Here is a 12,962-nt window from a genome sequence, read left to right as displayed (position 1 = left end):
AGTTATTTTTTGGCACTTGGTTTATGGAATTTATTTGTTTGATGTGGGTTTTCATGGATCCTCGATAGTAAAGAACACACATACATAATAATTAATAGATAATATGATTGGTTAGAAAATTAAAGCACTCATGATTGTGATCAATTAAGTATTCATGTCTTTATATTATAACATGTAACGCCCGGATCGTGGTATATATTTTAAATTGAACTATTCATTTTGCAAAGGGACTCGACGAGTTGGAGGCCACAAACTCGTCGAGTAGAAACGGATTTTGGATGCGGGACTTGAAGTCTACTCGACGAGTTGAGAAGCCTCAACTCAACGAATAGGGCTGCCAGAGTGAAACCTTAATTTTCAGGGTTTGCACCCTATTTATGCACGTTAACCTCCAAAGGGTGGCCTCATTTGCATCCTCCATCATCCCACACCCTAGCTACAAAAGTCTAATACGTTTTTTTTACTGTTTTGAGCCATTTTTGGTGCTTTCTTGAAGTTTTGAAGAAGAGGAGACTTGAGGAAAGAGCCAGGAAGTGAAGGAGAAGAGTAGATCCGGAAGTAGAACTTCATTTCTGGTTCACCTGAGGTATAAAGCTCTTGCCTTGCTTATTGAGTGTTTAGATCTATTTTTAGGGTTTTTTCTCCATGTTTTGGTTCAATAATGGTGGTCTTTGGGATTTGGATATCTCCTGTGGAAAGAACCTTCAGATCTAGAGGCATTGAGGGACTCCATGGCATATAGGTGCCAACTTTATGGCCATGGGAGTCCCATGCAACTTGTGAACCACCTTTTAGGCCCTTTTGAGCTAAATAACCCATGTGTGGACGCAAAGTTAGTAACTTTACGTGATATATCGACCCTAGAGAACCAGATCTATGGTTTGGAAGCATTGGACCCGACTGGAAATGAGTATATGGATTTAGACTATGGGGGACTCCACGAGTTTTTCATATAGCTCAGCGAGTTGGGTTGTGGTTCCCCAACCTTTTCCGTTACTGGGCAAACTCATCGAGTCTAGGAGATGACTCAGCGAGTTGGACATGTTTTTTGGGTTCAAAGATTGAAGAACTCGACGAGTTCAAAGAGGGAATCGGCGAGTTGTGAGCGAAATTTCCCGATTCTATGTGAAGGGGAACTCGACGAGTTCATTAAAGAACTCGACGAGTAGGATCGAGATTCGAAGGTTGCATGGATCATGGAACTCGACGAGTTCATGATAGAACTCGATGAGTAGGATCGAGATTTCTAGTGTTTTATGGATCATGGAACTCGACGAGTTGATGGACCAACTCGGTGAGTTGAGTCAACCAGGATGTTGAATTTGACCAGGATGTTTGACTTTGACTTTGACCATTGACCAGACTTGACCCTTAAAGGGGTTATGATTATGAAAAGGTAATTAAGGAGATTGTTATGTGTAAGTGTTTGAGAAGAGTTGATCTCAGAGCCATGGACAGTTTAGCTACTACGCGACATTGAGGTGAGTTACCTTCTAGTAGGAGTGGGTCGAAGACACCAATGCCGACCTACTGGTAGTTGATTATAGTAGAGATGATTGTCTTTGTGATAATTGTCTGGTATGGAATTATCTGTTATGCTATTTTTGCAAGTATGCTATGATATTATTGTTGGATTAGTGTCTAAGTCCATAACTATTTTGGTATGTACTTGACCCGATTATGAGCATGGTCCTTTTGGGTTGCCTTTACCATAGCAATATGTAGGATGATTTAAGGAGAGAAAGGTTTAAATATGATTTATTAATATATTATGAGAATAATATATTAAAGGAGAAATCATATTGTTTAATTAATATTAGTCAAGAATTAATTAAGAATTAATTTTGTGGCTAAAAGAGATTAATTAAACTTAGGGGACTAGACTGCAATTATTGGATAATTGAGTTATTGGGCTAAGGAATGCTAAAGGAAAAGGGGTGAACGAAATTATGATGGAAGCCCATCATATTTTCGTCCATGGCCTTATCCAGAAGGTTCCATGGGCTGCTTAGAGTTTAAGTTGTCCATTAGGGTTTTGACTGAAACCCTAGCAGCCCACACAAGTATATAAAGGACCCCTTAGGCTCCAAAAACGGGGACAACTGATTCTCTAGGGTTTCTAGTCATTTTTGGGCAGCCTCTCTTCTTCTCCTCTTCATCCAAGTTGCATATGGTGTTTGTGACTCCATTAGAGGTGCAGCACTTGAGGCACTAAGCTTTCTAAGGCCAATCCAAGCAAGGAATTGATTATTATTGCTATATAACAATCAAAGGTAATTCCCTAAACCCTAATTCAGTTTATAATATGTTAGATCTAAGTTTATTAGTCTTGGATTCAAAGCATGTACAATAGAGAAACCTAGATCCAAGCATTAGGGTTTGTATGAGCACATAGGATTGTTCTTATGCCTAAAACCCATCAGTGGTATCAGAGCCTTGATTGGTTTTAGTTGTATGTGATGCTTAACTGCTTTATTTGATGAAAATCGAGTTTTTTGGCCTCTGCCCGACCTGACTCGGCGAGTCAGTGGATGAACTCGGCGAGTCTGTCTGACTCGGCGAGTCTAGTCCCTGACTCGGCGAGTCCAGGGGTCAGACAGAGGGATTTTCGGGTTTTGGCTGCTGTTTTGACTTGGATTTGATGCCTAATTTGTTTTTTGAAGTTAAAATCCGATTTTTATCGTAATTATATGCTTATCCTTGCCAAAACAATAGATAATTTCAAATCTTTTAAATATTGGTTGTTTATGTGATAAATATGGATTATTTAAAGTTATTTGGTAATTATCTGATGACTAAAATAAGATTAGGTTAAATATAGATAATTGTGAAATTAATTGTTTAATTTGAATTATTTGTTGTTTGATCCCTAATATTTTGAAATGTTTCAAAACTTGCACTCAAGTTTTGGAATTTAAAATTTGGCTAAAAGTTTAATTTTGAAATGTTAAATTCTAAAACGCTAGTAATTTGAAAAGTTCAAATCACACCCTTATGGTTTTATTAATTAATTAAAGTGTATAATTAAAAGTGATTTAATAAACCCATAAAGTTTTGGTTTACACTTAATTAAATTAAAAGTATAATTTACTAAATTGAACCACCTAGTATTTTAAAAGTGTAAAATACACCCTATACTATATATAACATTAAAAGTCTAATATTATATATATGTATGAGTAAACAGTCAGTCTTACCGTTAGTAGGCCTCATTCACGAAGCTGGTCTGTAAGGGGTGTTTAAGGAAATTGCCTATAAAATGGCGATTGAATGGGTATCCACTCTTACCCACCGCACTCTTGACTAGTGGAGGGTCGTTAGCCGAACGGGTAGGATAGGATAGAAACCTTCCATTATAAGTATAATGAAGTACAAAGTAACTAAATGCTTTTTCAAATTCCCAAATCATAGTTACTTTAGGCAAAAATGTGAAATTGTATGCTAACCCATGGAATTACACTTCGTACCCTTGTCAAACGTTAGTGGAGCGTGTGTGGTTAACCGGCACACTAATTTGGGGATGGCATTGGTAGCGAAGGGTGACTCGATGTTTGTCATAGATCAATGGAGCGTGTGTGGCTAACCAACACATTGATTAGGTGATAGTAGCATTGGGTGCACCACGTGATTCGTATGCTATTCACGCCTTGTTTGTGATCCTCAGCATCCCAGTCACAAATAGTAGGGCATAATCGAGATTAAACATGCCATTGAAAAGTTCAATGAATCTCAAAAGATCTAGGAGTTTCAATTCATTTAAAACTTAATCTTCCTTTTTGTTTTTCATGGTGGAAATTGGTAAATCGTCATTTACCTACCTTCAAATATTCTGCAACTAGATTACGACATCCCTCTTCTACGTTGTAGAGTATTGTGTTGGATCCTAGCTTGATGTTTCATTTGGGTGTTACATCAAGAATTCTAATCAACATAACTTGAATTTTCTCCCGTTTTGTAGATGTCTGAATCTTACAATGGTCTTCCCAAATCCCATGGAACAAGTTTTCCAAATGAAGATGACGTTCCGAGATACGATCAAGGAAATGAGAGTCATGCTTCACTTCCTCCACCTCCTCCAATTGTTCTCCCTGACCCACAAGTTCAAAGGCTTGAAAAGTTCAAGCTCACTCAAGCCCTTCTGGCAAGTAAACACGAAGATGGGAAACCTGTGTGTGCGCACGTCTTAGAGATGAAGTCACACATTAATAGGTTAAACATGTTGGGTGTCGAGATTTCAAGTGAGTTGGCTGTTGACTGGGTTCTTCAGTCACTTCCTGAATCATATAGTGAGTTCGTTAGAGAGTACTATATGATGGACCACGACGTGATCCTAATTGATCTCACCTATTTGCTTATAGCTGCTGAATCGGCAATGATTTGGCGTGCTGGTCAAGCAAATTTGTCTGGTGAATCAAACTCCCAAACTTCAATGGACACTGGCAACATTGGAAGTCCAGAAAGAACTAAGTCTGTGATTGTCCGATGTGTTGTGCCAAAGGAGTCCATTTGCTTTTATTTCCAAGAGAAGGGGCATTGGAGACGAAGCTGCCCTAACTACCTGAGAGATCTGAGAGATGGGAGAGTCAAGACGTATGGCTCTGCTTCAGGTAAAATCCATTATCTAACTCTTTTAAGTTCCTATTCTAGATTCTTAATACATGATGTGATAAGATTGCATTTTGATGTTTTGTAGGATCGAAGAAAAGAGAGGAAGCTTAAGGGAAGAAGTGAGCTGAATCTAATCGTGAAGAAATGGATTTCGATTGCATTACTTGAAGATTGGATTCTTGAGCTACTACTTGGAGTTAGAATAGATTGTTAAGAAATATGTAATAACATAGTTTTTCAATTGAATTGCATTGTAAGGACAAAGTTTTTTCCGCAATAAAATGAATTTTGATTTATTTATCCTTGCGATGGCATGTATAAAAAAGTTGATGTTTGAATGTTTCTATTATTAGCAATAATGGATTTGATTCTTAATTATGTTATTTGTGGAAATGTCAAAAGTTTACCAAATAGGGAGAGTTTCTCATCGACCAAGTTTCAATTGGACAGAAACTTGGAATCATGCAATGTGTATTGTATGATGAATGAAAAACTTTCACATTTGGGAAACTTAGACTAATTCTTTGACAAAGTGTCTATTGAAGGACAAGGAGATCAAGTACACAAGGTTGTGCGTTGATCAAGTCCACCACAAGAGTGACAAAGACATTCGTCATGATTTACTAAAGTTTAGTAAATATGATTATACTTATAAGATTAAGTATAATTCTAAGTTGACTGAAATAGTTTCAATCAATAGCAGAACGAATAAGAAGAATCAAGAAGGCAGAAAGATAAAAGTTTCTCCATTCTAAGAAGAAGGGAGAGTACCTTTTATTGTGTTTTATGATGAAGTCTTAATGATTAAGAACCATATCTCAATTGATCCTCTAAGTGAGTCTTAGTACAATTGCATGTCTAAGAAGAGGAATCGAGTGTTGTAGAAATGGTTAAATCAAAGAGTCAATCATACTTCGTTCCAATATCAAGTCTTAGAGTCATACTCCAAGATTGTGACATTGAGTGACAAGTCTTAAGTAGGTTTATAACACTCATCAAATGTGGACTTTGGAAAAGTTTTCTTATTCTTGCACATTAGAAATTGGTAAGTTGTGATGTCTTGGATAAGACAAAGAACAACTAGGACCAATTTGTGAAGTGTTTTGTCTTGATAAGAACTACACTAACTCTTGAATATTTGCTTTGTCAAGAAATGTTTCTTGACAAGAGAATCTTATATATCAAGGAGTCAGTGGGAGTCTTAATGGTCTTGAAGGGTTTCAAGAACAAATCAAGAATAAACCTTATAGATCATCACTAGCACACGACTTGAGGTTTGCAACCTATCGTGCTGACATTATTTTGTTTTTGTGCCATTCCAATTGAGTTAATTGCGTATGTGAGTTCTATGAGTTCTCATTTGAATGCATACTAGAGCCTTAGTCGATGGAAAGTACATTGATATGTAAGGAAAAGTTACTAAACTACTTGGAAGACATGGTGGGCACTCGTGTTACCATAAGGCAAGAAATCAAGATTAAGAAAGTTCAGTCCATATGAGTTTGGATTTGTCGCAAACCTTGGTTTTGGCAAATTCACATGGATAAGAACTCATACACCATAAAATCTAAGTGTCATAAGATTCCCTCCTTCATGAAAATGACTGTGAGGAAATGCTTTCACTAAAAGAGATTTTAAGAAGATAGCGATTGTGAAAATTGTATTCTCAAAATTCGATTATGGTTACGGCATCCCTTTCCATAGTTCGAATTATGAGATTTGGCAATTAGTTTCAACATTTGGAACTTAGTAACATAAGTTCTGAATTGTTTAAACACACATATGAACTATCTAAGACAAAGGTGTATAAGGTTAAGAAGCCTAGATAAAGGATTATCGAAGCATCTGGTATTAGAAATATGAATTTCAGAAATTCAATAGGCATTGTTTTCTGAAAGCTCATTTGTTTTCTGAATACATGTCAAAGCTAGTGAGAGCATAAGTGTTATGCTTATATGATAATAATCATCATGATAGTGGGAGCATAAGTGTTATGCTTGTATGATTATTATGGCGAGTATTGCAAGTTAGCAATATTAATTATAGAAAAACAAAGATTCAATTTGCAAAGTTGCATGGGTTGAAAAGTTGTTTTAATATAATTAAGGGAGAGAATATTATGCTTCGTTTCAAAATCTAAAGCTTAGATTGAGAAATTTTAATATTTTCAGTCAAAGGATACATTGTGTGTTCTTAAAATTCGATTATGATTACGGCATCCCTCTTCATAGTTCGAATTGTGAGAACATGACACATAAAATATTATGGCAAAAGATTGGTAAAGTATCATATCTTTATGTAAGACATTATGCATCGTGTCCCATACGCTTCGGGTTTAGGATCGATTGCAAATGCTATAATATTTTACCATTCTAAAATTTTCCAAATGTCTAGCGCATTAAGAGGGAAAAGGACTAGAATTGGTTTTGACTAAAATAATTGAACAACTATGAAAGGACAATCCAAAGTTCGTTGAGGATTGGTCGCTTGTGAGTAGTTGGAAGTACGGTATTGGATGGACCATATCGACATTATTATGAATAGATAAGATTCTATTAAGAATGAGTTGTCATATGGCAAATGTGGAAATGTTTCCATATTGGGGGTTGGATATTGAGATTCTATGCCTAGATTAGAAACTTTTATGCAGGAAGGATGTTCAAATGAATGTACTTTGAATGTGAGACTTCTCGTCTATGGAATTGTCTTGTAACAATGTCCGATAGAGTACTTCATAATTTCATTAGCCAAGTCTTGGTGACTTTTGTGCTATGACTTTACGAAAGGATCGTTGCATAAGATGTTAGAATCTAGCATATTCTAATAGTAGCAAAGAACCTTGTGTTCTTACACTAATGATAAAGATTGGGAATTGTGAAATGAGCATCATTGAAAAAGTTTTTCAATTAAACTATTTCACAAAGTATGGACCATAGGAAACATAGTGTGTATGCTTTATGCATGGGATAGCTATTGTTGTAATTTGAGTAATAAGTTGATTTTCTGAAACAGTAAACGATAATAATGAGTAATCAATATGGTGGTTAAATAGAAATGTTTTATTTACTCTCACAAGTTTGAGGCCATATAGGATTAAGTATTATTGTTATGTTTCAATTTGCATGTTTTGACTTCCAGAATAACTAGGTTATTCAAACATCCACAGTCGGTCATACGTTGGAAGTAAGTATGAAGGAAGACTGTCATGAATCTGTCTGTAGATTGTCTGAAGTGTTTAGACATAGCACAAGTTTGCTGCAGAGTTCATGAGTGCTTTGATAAGATTAGAGTATTGGATTAAACCCACGCTCACTTGGATCACTTCATGGTTTTATCACGAGTGATTAGTGAGACGATAATATTGTATATTCTTGAAACCGAGACATGTGAGTTGTTATTTGTTGGCCGGTTGCACATTGATAATAAGTAAACGCACCAGTAACTTGGTGTTATAAAACTTATTGTTGTGTGTGATTCGATTAGTAAATTCAAGCGAGCATTTGAGTCGAAGTTTATCCATTCCTTTTATCCAAAGTGGGATAAAAGCGATATCATTGGGCCTCTCGATGATTTAGTGATGACACCTAAGCGCTTGGCCAAGCCGGGACTAAGTTGATGTGTTCAAATTATAGTCTGTTATCAGTCGTCATAAATCGGAAGTCGGGAAACAGTATAGAGAGAATGATTGAAATTCATGTCTTATGTCTATACGATATCCTGAGAATGGAGGAATATATAATCCCTTATCTAGAGGACACGCTATCTGATAAGATCAGAGTTGACAGCGGCTTTTGAAAGCTACGATTGTTGATCAGGTTCTGAAGTCATACGGAAAATAGTTATTAGACTTATCCAAGTGGGAGACTGTTGGATTAGTGTCTAAGTCCATAGCAATATGTAGGATGATTTAAGGAGAGAAAGGTTTAAATATGATTTATTAATATATTATGAGAATAATATATTAAAGGAGAAATCATATTGTTTAATTAATATTAGTCAAGAATTAATTAAGAATTAATTTTGTGGCTAAAAGAGATTAATTAAACTTAGGGGACTAGACTGCAATTATTGGATAATTGAGTTATTGGGCTAAGGAATGCTAAAGGAAAAGGGGTGAACGAAATTATGATGGAAGCCCATCATATTTTCGTCCATGGCCTTATCCAGAAGGTTCCATGGGCTGCTTAGAGTTTAAGCTGTCCATTAGGGTTTTGACTGAAACCCTAGCAACCCACACAAGTATATAAAGGACCCCTTAGGCTCCAAAAACGGGGACAACTGATTCTCTAGGGTTTCTAGTTGTTTTTGGGCAGCCTCTCTTCTTCTCCTCTTCATCCAAGTTGCATATGGTGTTTGTGACTCCATTAGAGGTGCAACACTTGAGGCACTAAGCTTTCTAAGGCCAATCCAAGCAAGGAATTGATTGTTATTGCTATATAACAATCAAAGGTAATTCCCTAAACCCTAATTCAGTTTATAATATGTTAGATCTAAGTTTATTAGTCTTGGATTCAAAGCATGTACAATAGAGAAACCTAGATCCAAGCATTAGGGTTTGTATGAGCACATAGGATTGTTCTTATGCCTAAAACCCATCAATTATGTGATAGTGGTAGGAAGGGGACTAATCGCCGAACCCGGTTGAGATATACCGGCAGGGTAGGTTGGGCACCCGGATATGCTTGACAGTATGTTATGCTATGTTTTTATGTGATAGTGGTAGGGGTGAAATAGTCCCCGTAGCCTGTTGAAATAAACCGGAGGGTAAGTCAAGCACCTAGATATGCCTGGCAGGGTAGGTCGAGCACCAAAATATGTTTGACAAGAGGTAGGTCGGACACCCCAGAATGCCTGACGAGGGTAGGTTGAGCATCCATATATGCTCAACAGGGTAGGCCGGGCACCCATATATGCCTGGCAATATGTTTATTGTATGGTATGTGGTGTGATGAGGGAACTCACTAAGCTTTGTGCTTATGGTTTTCAGATTTTTTTAGGTCCTTCTTCTTCAAAGGGAAAGGAGCCGACATGGTATCAACACATCACACACATGATTTTCCGCATATGAGATTCTTGGGATTTGTACTCTGACATTATTACTTTCTTATGACATGCTTTTGAGACATATGATCTATGGTTTTTATAAAATAAGATAACTTGATGTTGTTTTCTATAATATGTTTTATGAATCAAAAATGAAAATTTTGGTTAAGAAATTTTGGGATGTTTCAAGTTGGTATCAAAGCCTTGGTTCGAGGGATTCGGACACACCTTCGGGGGTGTCTGGACTCAAATCGAGGGTTTGAAAGATTTTTACAAGGAAATAGTTTTTCTAAAAATTAAAATAAAAGGTTTTGAGAAAGAACAAGGTGTGTGATGCGTGTAATCGGCCAAACTCAAGTAATTTTTCCCTAAGATACCCATACATGCTTGTTATGATATATGATATGATTATGAGAACTGCATGCTAGATTAGGATTGAGGATCTAAGAAGGATGCCTTATATGCCAACTGTATGTGTGTGAGAACTGCATGTTATTTTAGGACTAAGGATCTAGGAAGATGCCTTATGTAACTACGATATGTGCTTAATGAATTACATGCTAGATCTGATTAGTCAGTGACATGATTGCATGAATAGGATATGCTTGGTTTGGTTACCCAATGCTCGAATGTTGCTTGCTCTCTGCTTTTAGGAGTTCTAGTTATCTTTAACTAATTAGTAAACGAATACCTTAAGTTACATATTGCGTGGACTAAATAATTTTAGAAGGTTAGGTCTAGCCCTATTTCATAGCTTTTGTTTGAGTCCAACCGTTGTAGGGTAGGATCTCTCATTCGATGAATTATCTGGTCTTAGTAATTTGTAATGGTATTCGTGAGCTAGTTAGGTAAAGGCAGCAGGGATTTCTTATGTAGTTGATGGCGGAGAGTAGGTAGGAGAGTTACCCTAGGGTAAGCCTAGGTTGAGATTAGTGCAACAAGCAGTAGTAGTGAAAGGGACTTGGTAAAGTCAAGGCAATCCTTTAGGAAAGTACGGATAGATGTGGAAGGTAGTATGGGCCCGTACTACTGAAAGCAAAGGATTTGTACTCGAATTAAGGAGGGATGAGATAGAACCAAGGAACTTGTAGAGTGCGTGATACCTCTCGAGGTAATATATGACTATGACGATTATGTGTTTTGTTTAAGAATGATGGTGAAACATCACCGAGCAGGAGGTTCAGGGTCTGGGACAGGTTCAGGTTCAGGATTGAGTGCAGGTTCTGAGCCAGTAGATGACGGACTACGCGATTTCATCGCATCTGACATTACGAGAGGCATCCTTGAGGTTATCCTGGTGATTTTCGAGTCGATTAAGGAAGGGATCATCGAGATGATGGAGGAGCGCCTCAAGGCATTTAGGAGTGACATGGCATCTGGCCAGATAGAGACACACACACATACACTTTCCTTCATGGATTTCAGGGGATCTGGTGGGCCAGACTTTCACGGGGTGAAGGACCCCATTATGGCCAGGAGGTGGATTGCTGACATAAAGTCTGCTCAGTTGACGAGCTTCTACCATATGGGGTCGAAGGTCCGGTATGCTGCAGGTTGTTTGAGGGACAGAGCTAGAGACTGGTGGGAGGCGGTCAGTGATTCGTTGGGAGCCCCAGACATTGAGGCTATGACCTTATAAGACTTTGTGACTAGGTTTAGGGTTGAGTTTGCACCAACTGAGGAGCTTTAGCAGCTTGCCAGAGAATTTCTGGATATGAGGCAGATTACTCATTCGGTGGCAGAGATTACCGCCAAGTTCAGGGAGAGAGCCTTACTAGTGCCTTGGTATGCAGGGGACGGGGAGATTAGGAAGAATTAGTACCACAACATGTTGAGGCCTGACATCTAGAAACATGTCATCTACTCGGCATTGATTGATGTCGTTATCTCGGTCAAAAATAAACCTCACAAACACACTAGATAGCTAGCTAGGGTAAGTAAGGGTCGAATCCACGAGGAGGTTGTGGTCAATCTTTGTGTTGAAATAGTCAACGAAAAACGACTATAAATTGTCATGAAATTAGTTAAAATAAAAGTTCATGAAAAAGCTAAAACCTTGGTAATGCAAGAACTATTAAAACAAACTACTATCAATGAGAAAAAACAAGATACTTCCAGTTCAGTTCTTCAAATGGTTGGACTTACATGTTTTTCTTCCCTTAAAATTCCAATTTAATTACCTAGACATAATTAAGGTTGAGTAACATGCAACAAATAATTTTTAGCATACAATATGTTATCCCAACTAGTTGTCTTACTCCCTATGTCTAATTGGATTAGGAACAACTACTGGTTTGGCGATAATGTGTCTTACGATTACCTATTACAATGTTGAGTATACAATACTACAAATTTGGAATCATGTATGTGGGTTCAACTGATCATCTTAGTTCCTAAACTACTTTGAATTCAGAATGATTAGTGAATTAACAATACACTATCTTAGTTGTAATATCACACAATAAGAAAACCCAACTCCAATTACTATAAGTAAAAATCATAAATTTAAGAATGAAAAAATAACTGAAATTAATTTGAATAAAAGTAATAATCAAAACTTGTTCATCCTAACATCCTACAACTTTCTCATATGTAACCTAGGTGGTTTAGCCTTCCATATGATTAACAAAACACACAACTTCAATATAAACAATGGAATTTATACTAAAATTCACAAACCAACTTGAAATCATAAAACCAATGAATTTTAATAATCAATCAACAATGGAATTATGAAACCTTGGGGATGAGGTAATCAAGTCTGGAGCTTGATGGAATTGATGTAGATTTGCTGGTTGAATAATCTTCAAATGTTGAATGATAATGAATTTGATGATTTGTAGCCTCGGATTCAGAAATTGATGATCAAAAACGCATTTGGAGAAGGTTTGAATGTGTTTGGAACTTTCCAAAACTGTGGAAAAACGCAGGGGAGAAGTCCAAAGTCGATTAGGGTTTAATCTCCCTTAAATAGGTGCTAAAAAACGAATTTTCGAGTCTTTTTCTGTGTCAGCGTCTTAGTAGGCGTCCTTGACGTCAGGTAGGACGTCTTTGCGTCCTTTGTGGCATTTCACATGCCTTCGGTCGTCCTTTATTTGCACTTGAAAATGGCCTAAAACGGGTAGGCGTTCTAGGGGGCGCCCTAGACGCGTTCTAGGACGTCTCTCATCTTTGTTGCCCTCTTTTTGGTGATAAAAATGGTTGAATAAGTAAAAACTCAAAACATGAAAGTTGTAGGAAATTTTGTTTAGTTTCCAAAACTTCTTCATTCATGTTAATTGGAGGTTTTGATCTTTAGATATGATCAAAAC

The sequence above is a fragment of the Lactuca sativa genome, chromosome 4, assembly GCF_002870075.4.
Source record: "Lactuca sativa cultivar Salinas chromosome 4, Lsat_Salinas_v11, whole genome shotgun sequence".
NCBI classification, from domain to species: domain Eukaryota; kingdom Viridiplantae; phylum Streptophyta; class Magnoliopsida; order Asterales; family Asteraceae; genus Lactuca; species Lactuca sativa.
The sequence above is the reverse complement of the archived record's forward strand: the minus strand, read 5'-3'. Positions refer to the sequence as shown.